Genomic DNA, 17,391 nt, shown 5'->3' on the forward strand with positions numbered 1-17,391 from the left:
TAAAGAAGAAGTTACAGGTCTGTGAGAGCCAGAAATCTTGATTGTTTGTAGGTGACTAAATACTTATTTTCCACCATAATTTGCAAATAAATTCTTACAAAATCAGACAATGTGATTTTCGGGATTTGTTTTCTCATTTTGTCTCTCATAGTTGAGGTCTACCTATGATGTAAATTACAGATGCCTCTCTCATCTTTTCAAGTGGGAGAACTTGCATTATTGGTGACTGATTAAATACTTTTTTTCCCCACTGTATATCACTGTCCCATGGCCTGCTTGCATCTGCCTACCATGTTTGACTGAAAAGCACTTGATAAAAATGACTCCACTCCATGACTTACCTGGACTTTTGCCATACTGGGGAACACCCCGTGAGCCTTATTTGCATATTACCAAAGAGGTTTATATCTTGATGCTGGTAAGGACTATGTTGATAAAAAAGGTATGCCTGGAATCATGATGACTAGCCATATCTAGCTCTTGGCTTATTTACACCCTGCAGGATGAGCACCGCCGAAGCTCCAACTGGAATTTCATGAACTATTTCGAATTTACAGGGCACAAGGAAAGCTGAAGAAACTGGATGCAGCCCTAGGGAGTCCTGAAAAACTATGGCTTATAGCTGTATCAATGTTTTCCAGGCAGCCTAAGGGCTGCATCTAACTCCTTCAGCCATTGGTAATCAAATGCTGAAAGCTCAGGTTCGGATGAACCCAAGCATGCCTGAAGTTTCCTCATCTCTACTGTGCAAGTGCCCCACTAACTGTACAACATACCTCTGCCTCTCCAGAGCTCAGATTTACAGGATCTTTAGTCAGTGCTTTCCAAAAAGGAAAGACCACCATTCACTCCCGACCCATCTTTTCCTTTCGCAGGATGCCAATTTGCCGGCGTGCCCCCCCCCCCCCGGTATACCTTCGGGATCACTCACCATTTCAGGTGCATGCATGTCCGCTGGACCTTTATGAAGCCTAGATGGATATCGACGGCACCTATATTAACCCTTATCAGCCCTAATCTGACCGAACAGAGACCAGAGACCTATTGTGCCCCCTCCTGTCTCTGCAGCCACCCACGAAGCATGGGAGAATCCTATGAAAGTCCTTGTGGCAACCTGACTGTATGGCTCAGCCCTTGCAACACTCCCCTTGGGCCCCTGCATTAACATGGAAGAAAAATCCCTAATGTGAACTCCAGTCTAATGGTAACATATAATAACGATTTCCTCCACCATTATTGTTCAATTTGCACGGTTTTGCCGGCAGCCTTTTGGCCCTGTCTGTATACATTGAGAGTTAATCAATAGCAGGTTGGTACGAGCATTTATATTGCGCTGCCATTAACGTCTATGTCTAGGTATCGATTGGAAGATATGAGGGCAGCGTTCTCCCATCAGCTAATTGTTATTCTATGGCGGTGTCAGTGATAATGGCCGGCTGTTATCTGAGCGAGGTGGAATGTTAATAAGCTTCATGCGCAGCGTTACATCTGCAACGGTATCATCATCTGCACCCGGTACAAATCATATAATGCCATCATGTCGAACAATATTCAACAATGGCTACCTGATCCTATAATGAAAAAGGCATTGTGTGACCATCTCTGGATGTTAAAAGCATAGGTCTGCTCTTAAAGGGGAATAGGGTGGTACATAGATGCTATACACTCAGCACTGGCATCTCCCATACGGAATTTCCATCCAGTAGCAAATGTCATTCAGCCATCGCAAAATAAATCTGTGCAGAAATTAAAGTCTACACTAAGTCATGCAAAAGGACACTGGTTGACCTCAGGGAGTTCAACCAAAACACCGCAGAGACACCATCATGTGTCTCGACGTTAGTATATTCTAGAACATTGCCCCGTGGGAAATCAAATATGCAAAAGAACACTGCAGAGACACCATCACATGTCTCGACATCAGTGAACTAGCCAGAACTTCCTCCGGGAAAGAACAACCATGCCTAGTAAGTTCATGCAAAAGGACACTGGTTGATCACTTACTAGGAATTGCTCCCACTAGCCAGATTTCTACTCCACACTGATGGGGGGCAAATGCCCCGAAACAACTGTCTGTGGATGGATACCTTGCTTGGCTGGTTTCCTTGATTGGAGACATTCCTTGGCTTGGTTGTTCCTTCCTGGAGGAAGGTCTGGCTAGTTCACTGATGTTGAGTTGTGATAGTGTCTCTTCAGTGTTCTTTTGCATACACTAAGTCATTCGCCTTAATAAAGGAATCCCTATTTGGGTGCGTTGACACTACGTAATCCCAGCGGCTAACCCGTCGCGCATTACAATGCTCGCTCCCCGCTCCCCGCTCTGTGTGCATTTCCACCCCTGCCATAGACTCCATTCTATTCACAAGTCAATTCTTTGGGCAGACGGCAGAATCCGCCTGTGCATACAATGAACTCTATGGCACGGGCGGAGATACGCGTAGGTGCTAGCAGGGGCGAGCGGCGGAATCCGTGGAATGTTCTCTGCGCAAATTCCTCAATGTGAACACGCTCTCAGTCTTTAGCGAACTTGCCGAACTTTTCAGATTCAGCAACGTTCTCCTAATTCTGGGTATTTGACTCCGGGAGGCTGGAGAAGTTGGATGTTGCCCAAGAGAGTCCTGGAAAACATGGATAAAGCCAAAGGATGTATCCATGTTTTCCTGGCAGCCCTAGGGCGGCATTCAACTTCTGCAGCCACCGGGAGTAAAATACCCAGAGTTTGGAGAACGTTCAAACCTGTGAATTTTTAATAAATTGCTAATTTTTTGAAAATCTGAATGATTTGGGGGGATTTTCTACAGGTGGATTTTCACAATTTGTATTGGTGCTGCAGAAAGGTGCAGTATAATATATGTACTTCAAACCACTACAATTACAGCAGGAAAAAAAAAACATTGCAGATTTTCACAGCAGATTTCAAAGCAATTTAGTAAAATCTATAGCAAAAATGTCCACCATAATCAATACTGAAAGCCGGGCTCAATCCACCATGCACTTTATATGCACTGTGTGACTGTAGCCTAATGCTAATTATACTTCTGTGACTCCGTAAAAGAATTTGGAAGTAACAAACTATAAATATATGAACAAATTTACCTTACAATTCCCTTTATCAAAAAAGTGTATTACTATCAACTATGACAATGTCCAATGTTCCCACAACGTCGAAAAATAACAGCTGTAATGATCATGGTTAGAGATGAGCAAAGCAGCCAAACTAGAGTAGCTACAATACTGGGACTATTACAGAAGGACAAATTGTCAGAGCATGTTGCTGTAAAAGTGTCAAAAATTGGAAAATCACAATTTAAAAAAAATCCAATTTCTGCCATTCGTATCCTCTCTGTCCCTATATCTCTCTGTTAGTCTCTCCCTGCTCTGCTGTAACTGCCTGCTGCCATCCTGCTCTCTCCTCCACACACAGCCGACTGGCCACCTCCCTCTATATAAGGAGGTTACTGAACCTCCTTATATAGAGGGGGAGGGGCTGACATCACACAGGGCCCTGCAGCTGATTGGACGGGCGCTGGGGACAGCAGACAGCATGTGCGGCCGCCATTTTTTTCTTTACAAATTCACTTTGCTCATCTCTAATCATAGTCATTAATAACCCCTTCATGACCGAAGTTCATTGTTGCATGAATGTCCAGGTCCAGTTGAAGCAGTGAGCCATAACACTTTTAATTTTTCGCCTACAGGGCTGGTTGGGGTGTCATTTTTTGCGCCATGATCTCTAGGTTTTATTGGTATCATAGTCGTGTAAGAGAAAAAAACTTGATTTTAATATAGATTTTTTTTCTTATATATATAATTAAAAAAAAAATCAACAATCCTGTGTTTTTTTTTTAACTTTTCATTAACGCTGTTCATTGTGCAGGAACAATAATGTTAGATTTTAATAGATCGGATAATTCCGCACGCTACAATATGTAATATGTTTATTTTATATTTTCTGAAATAGTTGTAATTTTTTTTTTGCATATACTGATGAATGCTATGAATGCTAGCATGTTATTCATCACTATTATCATCGATCTGTGCATACAGCCTGCCTCAGAGCAGACTTTATCTACAGAGCGCTGATCCGACAGAACAGAGGTAAGTGGCTTACCCCTGCCTGTTGGTACAAGTGACCGGTACAAGTGAGTAGGGATGGTCCGAACCCGCCGAGGCATCGGATTCCCGCTGTCTGCCCGCTCCGTGCAGCTGGCGGATACAGCGAGAGGACCGCCTTGAAAACTGGGATACAGCCTATGGCTATGGGAACCCCTTGAACCCCTTTTTTTTATCACACTTAAAGGGTACAGTACCTATCATTCTGTGAGTGTGGCAGGATATATTGCAGTATATTCTGCCCGCATGAGAAGGCACAGCATACCTGGGGCAGTTTTACAACATATCCTGCCCCTCTCGCATAATGATAGTAAAAAAAAAAAGTTCTGTGTCTACTCCACAGAGACCCTGGTGTCATCAAAATATTGACCCTGAAAATTAATGGCATTGATGTATGGTGTGACAGATTTATAAAAAAAAATTCCGCAACATAGGTCAACACCTAAGCGGAGATGTAGCTCGTGTTGGCTACACTGTGCTCGTGTTGGCTATCGATAGACGCTAAAGGTGTCAAGCAGTTCACCTTTCCACTAACCTGACATCTCGCTGCTGTGGGGCATCCTGGTGGGGAAATTAAGATGCCAAATGTAACGAGAGTTGCCGTCATGGCTCTGTATTAGATGGAGAAGTTATTTAGGGTTTAGCGCTCGGGAGCGTAGGCTGCACTTCAGAGGAGATTGATGAATCTGACTCTGCATAATAATCAGCTACTAATTCCATCTTGCCTCTAGTCGGGCAGACCCCTCTCCTTATCCGTCTTGTGCCATATGCCTCCTTTTCTTAGTTTACGTTCCCGTTCCCTTCCCCTGTAATCATTCCATTCTTTGCATACCGTCATCAATAATTGATTGACTCCTTCCCGGATTCTCTATCATGTGTCGGGGGTGCGGGGGTTGGGGGGGGGTGGATTTATAAAATGAGACAAGGAAACCGTTTTACAGACAGATCCATCTGATGTAATTACCTATTCTTCTTCCGTTATATTTGTGTTTAATGCCTGTGCAATGAATCGTTCCTTTCCTATTTGGAGGTTTGTATGAAATCACCTAATTTACTCGACATCAAAGTACGCATGGAATACATTGGAAAATCTGCAACAAGTTACCATAGAAACGGAAGTTCGAAAATAATTCAATATGGTTCCAAATTTCTAAGCTTCAGGCAGCAAAGTTCTGATGTCATTATACTTCATAGCTTCTGTAAATGTGTAAAGATTTGTTATGCAGCAACCGAAGGGAGATAAAACTAAATGAATGTCTACCACTTGGCTATGACTTTCCTGGAGCCGAATAAAGACTGATAGATTCACATAACGTGTTCCCATTTCTGGGCTGTGTCTGGAGATGTGTGACTAGTCAGATATGAAGATTCATTGGAAACACCGTCGCTCTTGTACCTTCCTCTTTCTGCTAATGCTCTTAGTTCTATTAGAAACACCTCCAGACTGGAAATGGATGCTTAATAGGCTTCTTGGAAAGTTATCTTGGCTGCTGGGGTGTCGAAAACTCTTGTTATAAGGTCCAAGCAAGATGGAGGTTCTTGGCACCAGGGTGTAACTTTGAACATTTTAGGATTGCACACAGGATTTCCAATGGGCCCAGGCCCATTGTTTGGGCAAGGGCTGCATGGACATCATTGACGATGTCTACGCAGCCCTTACTGCCAGATTGTCGGGCTGTATAATAGGTCCAGTAAACAAGTGCCGATCTAGCAGATCAGCACTCGTTTACTTAAACGATCGGCCTGTTGTCGGTCCGTGTAATAGTACCCTAATCCAACAGGCAGGACCAGACTGTTTGTAGAGAAATAACCGGTATAGTTTGGCGCACTCAAGCCATAGACTGCAAACCTACGTGGAGGTAATCATGCTAATGACCAATCCTCCAAGGTTTTTTTTTATTTATTAAAATCAAATACACAACGCGTTTCGATCCTCTCAGGGACCATCATCAGGCATAGGTTATTTACAAATCACCTATTAAATCTTAAATATATATATGCAATGATAACAACAAAGTTGTATGCAAGTTTATATGTACTGTATAGATAGAGGATTGGCCTTCATGATCAATTCCCCTGGTGGGCTTAAGAAATCTAACTCTGAAAATTAAAATTACAATATCACTGAGGCCATATTTCATTCACAGTGATGTCTACTGAAATGGTAAAAGTCGCAGGATGATGCTTAAAGTGTTACTGACAAAAAACAAAAGGGGCAACAGCAACCCACAGGTGCAAGGGCTTACCGTATATACTCCTCCCAGTGTACACATGGTAAACACCTGCTCTGTAGATATTAAAAATTAAAATATCAATTTTTTTTTTAGAAAAGTGAGGATCTTAGCAAACTATTTGATCAAACAGAGTGTACCATGTCGCCACGTTAAGGCGTCCTCAGAGACACAGTCCCTACTCTAGCATTTTCACACTAGCAATGGCCTCTCCTGGGCTGAATAAGCCTACAACTGGGCAGATAGGAGCCAAATGATCTCTTTTATAGCAGCCTTGGGACATGGGTGGAGTGCAAGCCAACAGGAGGTAGTCACACCCCCCACATTCAACAGAAAAAAAGGGAAATTTTGGCAGCACATCTATGACTCTGTTCACACTGCAGGTTGCACGCTGCTTGTGGCTTAAGTACAGACAAAAAACAAAGGTGCAACAGCAACCCACAGGTGCAAGGGCTTACCGTATATACTCCTTCCAGCGTACACATAGTAAACACCTGCTCTGTAGATATTAAAAATTAAAATATAATTATTTTTTTTTAGAAAAATAAGGACCTTAGCAAACTATTTGATCAAACAGAGTGTACCATGTAGCCACATTAAGGCGTCCTCAGAGACACGGTCCCTACTCTAGCATTTTCACACTAGCAATGGCCTCTCCTGGGCTGAATAAGCCTACAACTGGGCAGATACGAGCCAAATGATCTCTTTTATAGCAGCCTTGGGACATGGGTGGAGTGCAAGCCAACAGGAGGAAGCCACACCCCCCACGCTTAAAGTGTTGCTGTCGTTATAACTTTCAAAATCTTAAACAACAATAGATGTGATATAAAGCAAGTTTGCAATTTACATTCGTTATTTTTTTTTAGTTATCATGGAAAACAAGGCACTTCCTGTTTTCTGACGTTTTTTTTCTCAAAGAACAGGAAACAGTCAGAAAACAGGAAGTCCTGTGTGTCCCAGGCCATCTGAGCGCTCACAGAGAGAAGGCAGTCATGTGACTGATGGACTTATTGAGCCGTGACTCTCTGTACTGGCCGGAATTCCTGGGTTTAGTCATTTTTTTTTTTAACCGACACAAGTCAGAAAATCTGCCTTCAGGGGACTGGACCTGGATTTCTGGTACGTTCAGTTTTGTATTACGACATGATAACAACAACAAAAAATGAATGTATATTGCAAACTTACTTTATATCACATATACTGTTGATTTAGATTTTAAAAGTTATAACGACAGTGACACTTTAAGTTCAATCACCTTTTTATGCAGGTTGCACCACAAATCCCACAATCACTGACCATCACTTTGAGGCCTTCTTGTAAATGTCAGGACTGCATCACAGGCCATCAGGCTCTTACTTGGTCCTGTTCCTCATGCAGGGAATATTTCACTTTAGCAGAAGCTGTTCTTATCTTTATAAGGCCCGGTTATCATCAAACTCCATCATTTACAAGCACTATGAATGTATTCACCAATGGACCTGTGCCCATTGGGGTCTCCATGGTTCCATCATCTACAGTAGTCTGCAGGCCTTCACTTCAAATGGCATCCTTGCTTGAGCTATGTATATCAAAGTTCATCACCTTGAAGATATCCATTGTTTCTCGAAAATGCTAGGTCACTGTCGATATATTGGAAGGTACTAGTTCACCTTGTGGGCATCCACAATGGTGTAGCTTAACAGTTGCAAGGGTCACAGCTGGGACCAGGCCAATTAATTGGGGGGGGGGGGGTCAGAGGCCTCTCACCATATTAAAGGGGTACTCTGGGCTGGGGTCTTTTTTATTGTACGGCCGGGAGGGGGTAGATATAGAAGGCGCCAGTCACTTACCTCCCCAGTTCCAGGTCCGGGTCGCGCCGCCCCATTCTCCCATCTGGCCGCCGCTTCCTGGTCTGAGCTGCGGCTTGAGACGTGACGTCTCAAGGCTGCTCAGCCATTTAGCGGCCGAGGCGGAACTCCACTACGACCGCTAAATGGCTGAGCTGCCTTGAGACGTCACGTCTCAAGCCGCAGCTCAGACCAGGAAGCGGCAGCCGGATGGGAGAACGGGGCGGCGCAATCCGGGACCCGGGAAAGGGAACCGGGGAGGTAAGTGACAGGCGGCTTCTAAATCCACCCCCTCCCCGACCGTACAATAAAGATGACCCCAGCCCGGAGTACCCCTTTAAGTGTTAACCCTCTTCTCCCTTTTCTCTCATTTTTCAGGACACTATATGTGGCCACCACATATGGTATCTGCCTATGCTAGCCAATAATGAGTGCTAAAAATAAATAGTTTTAAAAGGAGAACTTCAGGCCCCATGTATAAATCCGATGTTGGCAGGGGATGGGGGAAACATATTCAAGAATCTATACTTACCTGCCCTCATGCAACAGTGCCGCTCCCGGCCTCCCACCGGCCTCCTCCACCTTCTGCTCCTACAATGTCACGTCCAGGCTGAAAAAGGCCATTTCAATGTCATTGACTGGCCAAGCGGCTACCTCCTGCCAGAAAGTGATAATATAGGAGGCGAGAAAAAAAAAAAACGAAGACCGGTGGCTGTCATTGTGTTGTTGACTTCACACTGCTGGGACACGTTCTCCCTGTGCCCTCTGCCCACACCAGATTTATATGTAGCTGGAGTGAGGGGCTATATATTTTGGAATTAGCATATTCATAAGGGGGGGGGGAGGCTAGCTTTTACGTTGGGTTCGCATGAATCTCTAGCTACACTCCTGGACATCCAGCAGAAGTAGGGAGGCAATGTTCCCTTGGAAAAAAATATGCAAATCATCTCTTCTTTCCTTCCCTTTAGAAGAAATAAGCAATATGTTGCTGATCATGGATAGGAAGTTTACACACCACGTGTTTCTGCTCTCAACCTCTTCAGTGAGTTTGCATTATCTGCCGTTCCATCAGAAATGTTGGCCGAGTACTTGTATAATGTTGTAGTCCAGAACACCAACAATACCTTCATTTTTATTTAGCGATATTTGGCTGAAATGATTCCATTACATAAAAGCTACAGCTTTCCGCCGGCTTCTTGACATTGAGCCTCTCCGATCTGAATGAGTTGTTGTTTACAGAATGTAATGTCTCCCAGTCCCCGATAAGAACAGTTGTTACAGGGCACTCCGATCCCACATGTGATTTATTATTCACCAGCTCTGCATTACTGCCCGGACACGAAATGAGGTCAAGTTCTTATAAAGAATGATTCAAGAACTGTTTTCCATTAACGTTTTACTAATTGTACATTCATACGGTGGATTGTATAAAATACATGATCATCAGGAGAAGAGGCTGCTCCACACAAGTATTTTCTCCCGGCCTGGGGGGAAGGGGAGGGGGGTTGTGCCGCTGTACTCCGCCATCGCACAGAGGAGACAGAGCTAAGAAGATGCAATTTGTAATGCTCTCTGCAGGACGCGGAGCCCTGACTGGAGATTGGATAATTAGAGAACACAGACAAGTCCGACTTGTGAAAAATCTAATTGCACTTAAGGCACAGAAAGCCTGGAGCATCCTATGGATGTCGACAGTGATGGTCTGCATGGGCCCTCTACATTTTTAATGCGCTTGTACAAATTGCATGTTCACAAGGTACATGACAAATGAAATCCATTTACATAAGAGATATACAGAGGATCAGAAGTGTGTTCTCCGCTGCACCGTCTAATATACGTCTAGGTGTCATTGACAGGACCTGCTATTTTTTGCTGACAAAGGCAAAGGCAAAATTGATGGATTTTTTTTTTTTTTTTTTGGTGCATCCCATTTGTATGACTACAGAGAGAGGAGGTTGTTATGCATCGTCCTCAACTATAATTTTTCTAAATTCAGGATTAGTCTTGCTGGGAAAAGAGGAGACTATTGGGTTTCCATCAGGGTAAGCTCCCCCCTTGTTTATTGGGGGCTCAGTGATGGCTACAGGGTACGGCATCTGCTTACACAGTAGCCTGCACAGCACCATAAGGCTGCACAGAGTTTAAAGGTATGTTCACACTGAGCAAATGCAGCAGAATTCCGCGTCGGAGCTCTCCGCCGCGGAATCACGCTGTGCTCAGTGTCCCGCTGTGAGTAAATTAGAGGGCACGTGCTCCACCGCTCATGTCACTTCTTTGAGCGGAAAGCGGCAACTGTGGAGGAGTGCACGCTCTCCAATTGAGATGATATGACACTGAGGCAGGCGTAATTCCACAGCGGAGAGTTCCGCCGCGGATTTGAACCTACATACACTAAGGCTATGTTCCCACAGCGTAAGAGATCTGCCATTCCGTGACCCGGCAGGTCATGGAACGGACGGTTTATGAAAAGATCATCCCTTTCGGGCCGCAGAGTTCTGATGCGGGCGCATCCGTGCGCGCCCACATTAGAACACTCCACGGCACACTATTGAGTGAGCGGTCGATCCGCTCGCTCCACAGTGTGCACTGACAGGGTTTTCTGCTGCCGCTATTCACTGAATAGCGGGTGCAGAAAATTGACATGTCAGTTGTTTGTGGCGCCGCAAGAGATCCCGGCCGGAGCATATACCATTGTATACACTCCGGCTGGGATCCCATAGAGGAATAGGCAATGTATCTTTTCGCAAAAAGTTTGGCCGTTGTTGACGATTTCAACAACGTCCGTACTTGTACGAAAAGATACGTAAAATAGTCCATGGTTGTGGATCCACGACCACAGACAATTGCACTTCTATTGCGGGATCCCTGCCGCGACGGATTGTGTGAATGAGGCCTAATAGTATTAGCATGTTGCTGTGCGGGCAGTAGGAACAAATGCTGGTCACTTATGACCACCTGGGTAAGATCGTCTCATCAATAGAGGACTGTATCATCATGGTGGCTGGCATTCCAATAGGGGCACCATGGCTGTGATTAGCATGAGCAGCACTGGAGCTGTCATGGTTGTGGGAGTAGTTTGGATGTCATTGTTATGAAAGCACTTTGGCTGGCACTCTTATGGGGACACTATGGCAGTCATTATGTTTGGAGATACTGTGGCTGTCACCTTTATAAATGCAATTGGTTGTGTTAAAGGGGTATTCCGGCATTTGAAAGAAAAACCATATATTGTTTGGTTCCATAAAAAATGTAAAAACCTAAGCCATGTACCCCACAGATCCTGTTAGACTCCTTTACACCCTCTGGTGCTCCTGTCTTCTGTTCTCCTCTGAGGCCGGAGCTCGGAGCAGGAGCTGCCCGCTCAGCCAATCAAAATGGGACACTGCTATGGCCAGTCACTGAGTGGGCGGGTCCTGCTGTGACCTCTCGTTGCAGATGCAGGCAGAAGAGAAGAGCGGTGGAGGACCAAAAGAAGCAAAGGAGAACTGCAGAGGGATGATCAGTGAAAGGGGGGTAGGTTTAGCCCCCTCCCCCTTTTTTTATGGCACCAGCAGAATATATCGAAATTTAAGATGTACTGTGGAGGTTACTGTTATGGAGGCACTTTGCCTGTCACTGTTGTGGGCATACACTGTGGCCAACATAGTCTTGAGTTATAGTTCATTAGGTATAGGACATGATGTATATTTTAAAGGGTATGGCATATGTCTGAAATTGCATTACATATTTTTGCACCTTATTGTCAGACAAGGGGGTGTGGCTTAGCTAGAAGGGGGTGTAGCTTACAAATTTGGTCACAATTCTGGCACTGTTTAAGCCAATAGGTGGCATAAAGTGACAAAAAATACAGAAAATCAAAGCCTGAGTCACTCTGATAAATCTGAGTTGTCCTTCGGTCTCGTGCACATGGCTGACGCTGCGTTCATCTCCCACCTGCAGTCTCTGCCGCGGGATCACATCACGAAGCTCCTATTGATTTCAGGGCTGCGCAGAAAAAGTAACATGCCACTTATTTTTTTTCCTGTGGTTGGAATCAATAGGAGATTTTCTTTTATATCTTGGTAAAACTATGTGGATTGTGATGCTGACTGTCATGTTTTATAGTTAAATCTTTAAATAGGCTTAAGAGGTGGGACCCCCTGGGGATTATCTGTAATCTGTGGGGGAAGCCGTGAGCAAGTGTTCAATATCCCATTAGTGCCCCTACAGGGTAAATGAGGCATTGCAATGTTTTAAATTTACATATGTATTGAGTCCACCAACGAAACAAAAACTATTAACTCTATTCTGAGTAACAGGGGCCCCACTATTCATTTAGAATATTCTAATGGAGAACTTGTAGATTGGTCAGTACACAGTTTTGTTGTCTATCACCCAGCTTCTCTGACTCCGGAATGGCAGCATCACGCACAGCGGATACATCTCACATGATTTGTCTATTGGTAAGCATCTCACGTGTATGGCTACAGACGAGCACTTTTATAGTCCCTCGCTTAGAATTCTTCTGCTAACACAACTCTTGGCGCTCGCTCAACTGCTGGGCTTGCTTGGTGCTTTCCGGGACTTTATAGAACAATATTGTTTTTTTTCTCTTTTTTTGTTCTTTCTTCCTTACTGGTTTAATATAGCTGAGTTTGTCAATGTAGCAGAGCTAAGTTTGTTAACAGGCACAATGTCATTTTATACTTTGAAAAATTGTAACATTGCCAAAAATGGGTTTCATTAAAAATGCTTTCATTTTGATTATGTCGTTTTTTTTATACACACACTGCCGACATATATAAAATCCAGTTTATTTTAAAGACATTAATTATTTTTAATTTGTGGCCGTTGACGTTATTTTATATTGTTCACACGTTGATTATTTTTTCCCTGCTTTCTTTTAAATTAAATTCAATGGACCTTTTAAAATTAGCCCCACCTTTACTACCATCTGAACAAGAATAATGTACCAATGGCTTTCATTGTAATGACGGCCACCAAAGTATGTTAAATAACGGCTGTGGTTTCGAGTATCAAATAAAATCATTGTGTGAACATAGACTAATAAATATTTGGAGCATCACGTTAGTTCCATTGCCCTTACCTATCCAGCAAGATTGACATGTCACCTTGAAGAACCAGTGCAAGCCCTATACCCAGATTTCCTACATTAAAGGAGAAGTCTGGCAAAATGTTTTTATTAAAATATTGTTTTGCCCCCCAAAAGTTATACAAACTACCAATATACACTTATTACAGGAAATGCACATAAAGTGCTTTTTTTCCCTGCACTTACTACTGCATCAAGGCTTCACTTCCTGGATAACAGGGTGATGTCACTTCCTGGATAACGTGGTGATGTCACTTCCTGGATAACATGGTGATGTCACTTCCTGGATAACATGGTAATGTCACTTCCTGGATAACATGGCGATGTCACTTCCTGGATAACATGGTGATGTCACGCCCCGACTCCCAGAGCTGTGCGGGCTGTGGCTGTTGGAGAGGATGATGGCAGAGGGATGCTCAGTGTCCCTCCAGTGTCCTGTGTCCCCCTGCCATCATCCTCTCCAGCAGTCACAGCCCACACAGCCCTGGGAGATGGGTCGTGACATCACCATGTTATCCAGGAAGTGACATCACCATGTTATCCAGGAAGTGACATCACCATGTTATCCAGGTAGTGACATCACCATGTTATCCAGGAAGTGACATCACCATGTTATCCAGGTAGTGACATCACCATGTTGTCCAGGAAGTGAAGCCTTGATGCAGTAGTAAGTGCAGGGAAAAAAAGCTCTTTATAAGCATTTCCCGTAATAAGTGTATATTGGGGATTTGTATAACTTTTAGGGGACAAAACAATATTTCAATAAAAAATTTCGCTGGACTTCTCCTTTAATAACAGCCTACAGCATCTAGCTTGGCGAGAATCCTGAAGGGATCAGCTGGTGGCAGGACTTCTCCTTAAATTAAAGAGGTACTCCTGCAAATTTTTGTTTTCTTTCAAATCAGAGTCAAAGTAATACAGATTTGAAATTTACTTCTATTTAAAACTCTCAATTCTTCCAGTCTTTCAGCTGCTGTATGTCCTGCAGGAAGTAGTATATTCTTTCCAGTCTGACACAGTGCTCTCTGCTGCCACCTCTGTCCATGCAAGTAACTGTCCAAAGTAAGAGAAATTTTCTATGGGGATTTGCTATTGCTCTGGACAGTTCCTGACACAGACACAGGTGGCAGCAGAGAGCACCTTGTCGTTTGTAGATCTATATAACTTTCTGAAACCAGTTGATTTGAAATATAATTTTTTTTTTTGCTGGAGTACCCCTTTAACACAAGGTGATTAAATATTCTTAAAGTGAGTCACAGGTTGTTGATCGGCTGTCAGGACTAGTGATGAGCGAATAGTATTTGATCGAATAGTATGCTATCCGTGCTATTCGGTTGTGTTCGAATATTCGAATTATAACGCAGTAAAAATTCGATTCACCCTCCCACATCCCCTGGCGCTTTTTTCCAGCCAATAAACATGCAGGGGGAGGGAATAGGCAGAACTTAAAAAAAACAAAATAGTAATAGAATAGTAATTTCAGATTCGTGTCACTTGCTGGTTGGAGCTAGAGAGGGACAGTCTGTAAAGCAGGGAGAGAAAGCCTTTAGGTGACGTTAGGTAGGGAGGGATCCCCAAAAGCCCTTGTTAGGGCTAAAAGTATAAAAACCATATATTTAAAAGCTGTTGTGAGACAGGCAGTGTGTTCAGACATCTACTGATGATGTAGACGGCTGTATACTGTGAGTGCGGGATAATACCTGTTATCTTGCTACTACTGATTTGCGCAGTCTGCATCTTGTAAAGGAGTTGAACAGCTCTTTAATTTTAATATATTATATATTATATATATAATATATATGCTAAAATTTTGCAAGTGCGTACCGCTAGACTGAAACGTACGCTTCTACTTTACGTTCATCACTAGTGTTAGATGCAGCCAGCCATGCCTCCCCTGCTGTCCCATATGCATTCTAGAGGTGTTGGCATCATTTCTTGAGGTGTCATTGTGGACTTGGTGACCTGCTAGTGGTCGAAAATTGATTTCCAGGTCCTGAGTATTTTTCACCCATAGAATATTATGGGATTGGATATTTGTTTGAATATGCGAATATCGGGAGCTATTCGAATTGGATTTGGAATTATTGAATATTTCACTACTGTTCATCTCTAGTCAGGACATCATGGCAGTTAAAGTTTTGCAACAGCTAATGAGTTGCAGGTTGGAAATCAATGTCCTACAATAATATAGATGGGGCACTGGGCCGTCCACATATCATGATCAAGATAATAGAAAGGGACGTGCATCTTCCATTAGTTATAATCCACCCCTTAGAATCCTTTAGAAGTCCTGTCCAACCACCCAGATAATTTGTTCCAGGATGAAGGTGAATGCTCGTTCTGGGCCGCCCACATAGGTCACCGCATGGAAAAGTAATTATTCTTCATGCTCATCATGTGTATATAGCAGTGCTTCTCAAACTGTGAGGTGCCCCCTAGTTGCTGGTGAGGCCCAGCTTGGGAGGCAGTTCTCACAAAAGTGACTATGAGTTGCACAGTCCTTTCCCTGACTGCATCAATTTCTGCTTTAGGAACATTATTGACATAGTTTGTACTTTTTTTTATGTTATACAGAGATAAGGAGACAAATGGAGGGTAAACTGAGCAATAGTTTCTATATTTGCAGTTCTATCATAGATGGTGAGGCCCCAGCATACTCCTGGTCAGTCTGGTGAGGCCCAGGCATCATTTTGTCTGTTGGGTGAGGCTCCAGTAGAAAAAGTTTGAGAAGCGCTGGTATATAGTGTCTTCTGAAGGACATGGCACTGGGCGGGTGGACAGAAGGTGTCCGGGGACAAGGTGCAGCTCTATATGAGGGTGCTCGGAGCAGCGTCTGCTGGATCACTCAGAGACTCGCTCAGCAGAGGGAGCTGTTAATTTGCATTAAAGGAGAAGTCCGGCCAAAATTAATTTTTGATATGTTGTTACTTATGAAAAGTTATACAAATTTCTAATGTACATTAATTATGGGAAATGCACATATAGAGCTATTTCCCTTAATTTAGTAGATCAGGAAGTGTTAGAAATATCTCTGAAGAAGTGACGTCACGACCCAGGGTGTAATTCCTATGGAGTGTCCAGCAGGGGGCGCTCTCTATATAGAAGTCTATGGGACTTTATTGTTTCTATGGGTTTCTATGTAATGTAATGTAATGTAGTGTACAGTGCTTTATTGAATGAATACATCTATGGAATACTTTGGGGAGCAAGTGTCCTTGCTCCCCAAAGTATTGCATAAATGTATTCATTCAATACATTCAATACACAGTAAGCCCGCCGATCCGCCGCATTTCCGCCGAATTTCCGCCGCATTCCCGCCGATCCGCCACACGCTGATCCGCCGCATTCCCGCCGATCCGGACCATATACATTGAACTACAGCTCCCATCATCTGCTTCTAGTATGAACAGGTGATGGGAGCTGTAGTTGGGTAGTGGATATGACATGCCGCCGGGCGCAGGGGGGAGCCGCTCAGTACACAGGAGCGCTCCCCCCTCCTCCTCCTTCCGGGATAACTTCCGCCTATACCAATGCTGAGTCCCTGCCTGGCCGCCGCTCTCCGCTCTCCCCCCCATACATACCGGCTCCCGATGCATCCTGGTGTCCGCGCTGATGCCGGGAGCCGGTATATGTGAGCGGAGAGCGGCGGCCAGGCAGGGACTCAGCATTGGTATAGGCGGAAGTTATCCCGGAAGGAGGAGGAGGAGGAGGGGGGAGAGCTCCTGTGTACTGAGCGGCTCCCCCCTGCGCCCGGCGGCATGTCATATCCACTACCCAACTACAGCTCCCATCACCTGTTCATACTAGAAGCAGATGATGGGAGCTGTAGTTCAATGTATATGGTCCGGATCGGCGGGAATGCGGCGGATCAGCGTGTGGCGGATCGGCGGGAATGCGGCGGAAATTCGGCGGAAATGCGGCGGATCGGCGGGCTTACTGTGTATTGAATGTATTGAATGAATACATTTATGCAATACTTTGGGGAGCAAGGACACTTGCTCCCCAAAGTATTCCATAGATGTATTCATTCAATAAAGCACTGTACACTACATTACATTACATTACATAGAAACCCATAGAAACAATAAAGTCCCATAGACTTCTATATAGAGAGCGCCCCCTGCTGGAC

The sequence above is a fragment of the Dendropsophus ebraccatus genome, chromosome 10 (assembly GCF_027789765.1).
Source record: "Dendropsophus ebraccatus isolate aDenEbr1 chromosome 10, aDenEbr1.pat, whole genome shotgun sequence".
Classification (NCBI taxonomy): Eukaryota; Metazoa; Chordata; class Amphibia; order Anura; family Hylidae; genus Dendropsophus; species Dendropsophus ebraccatus.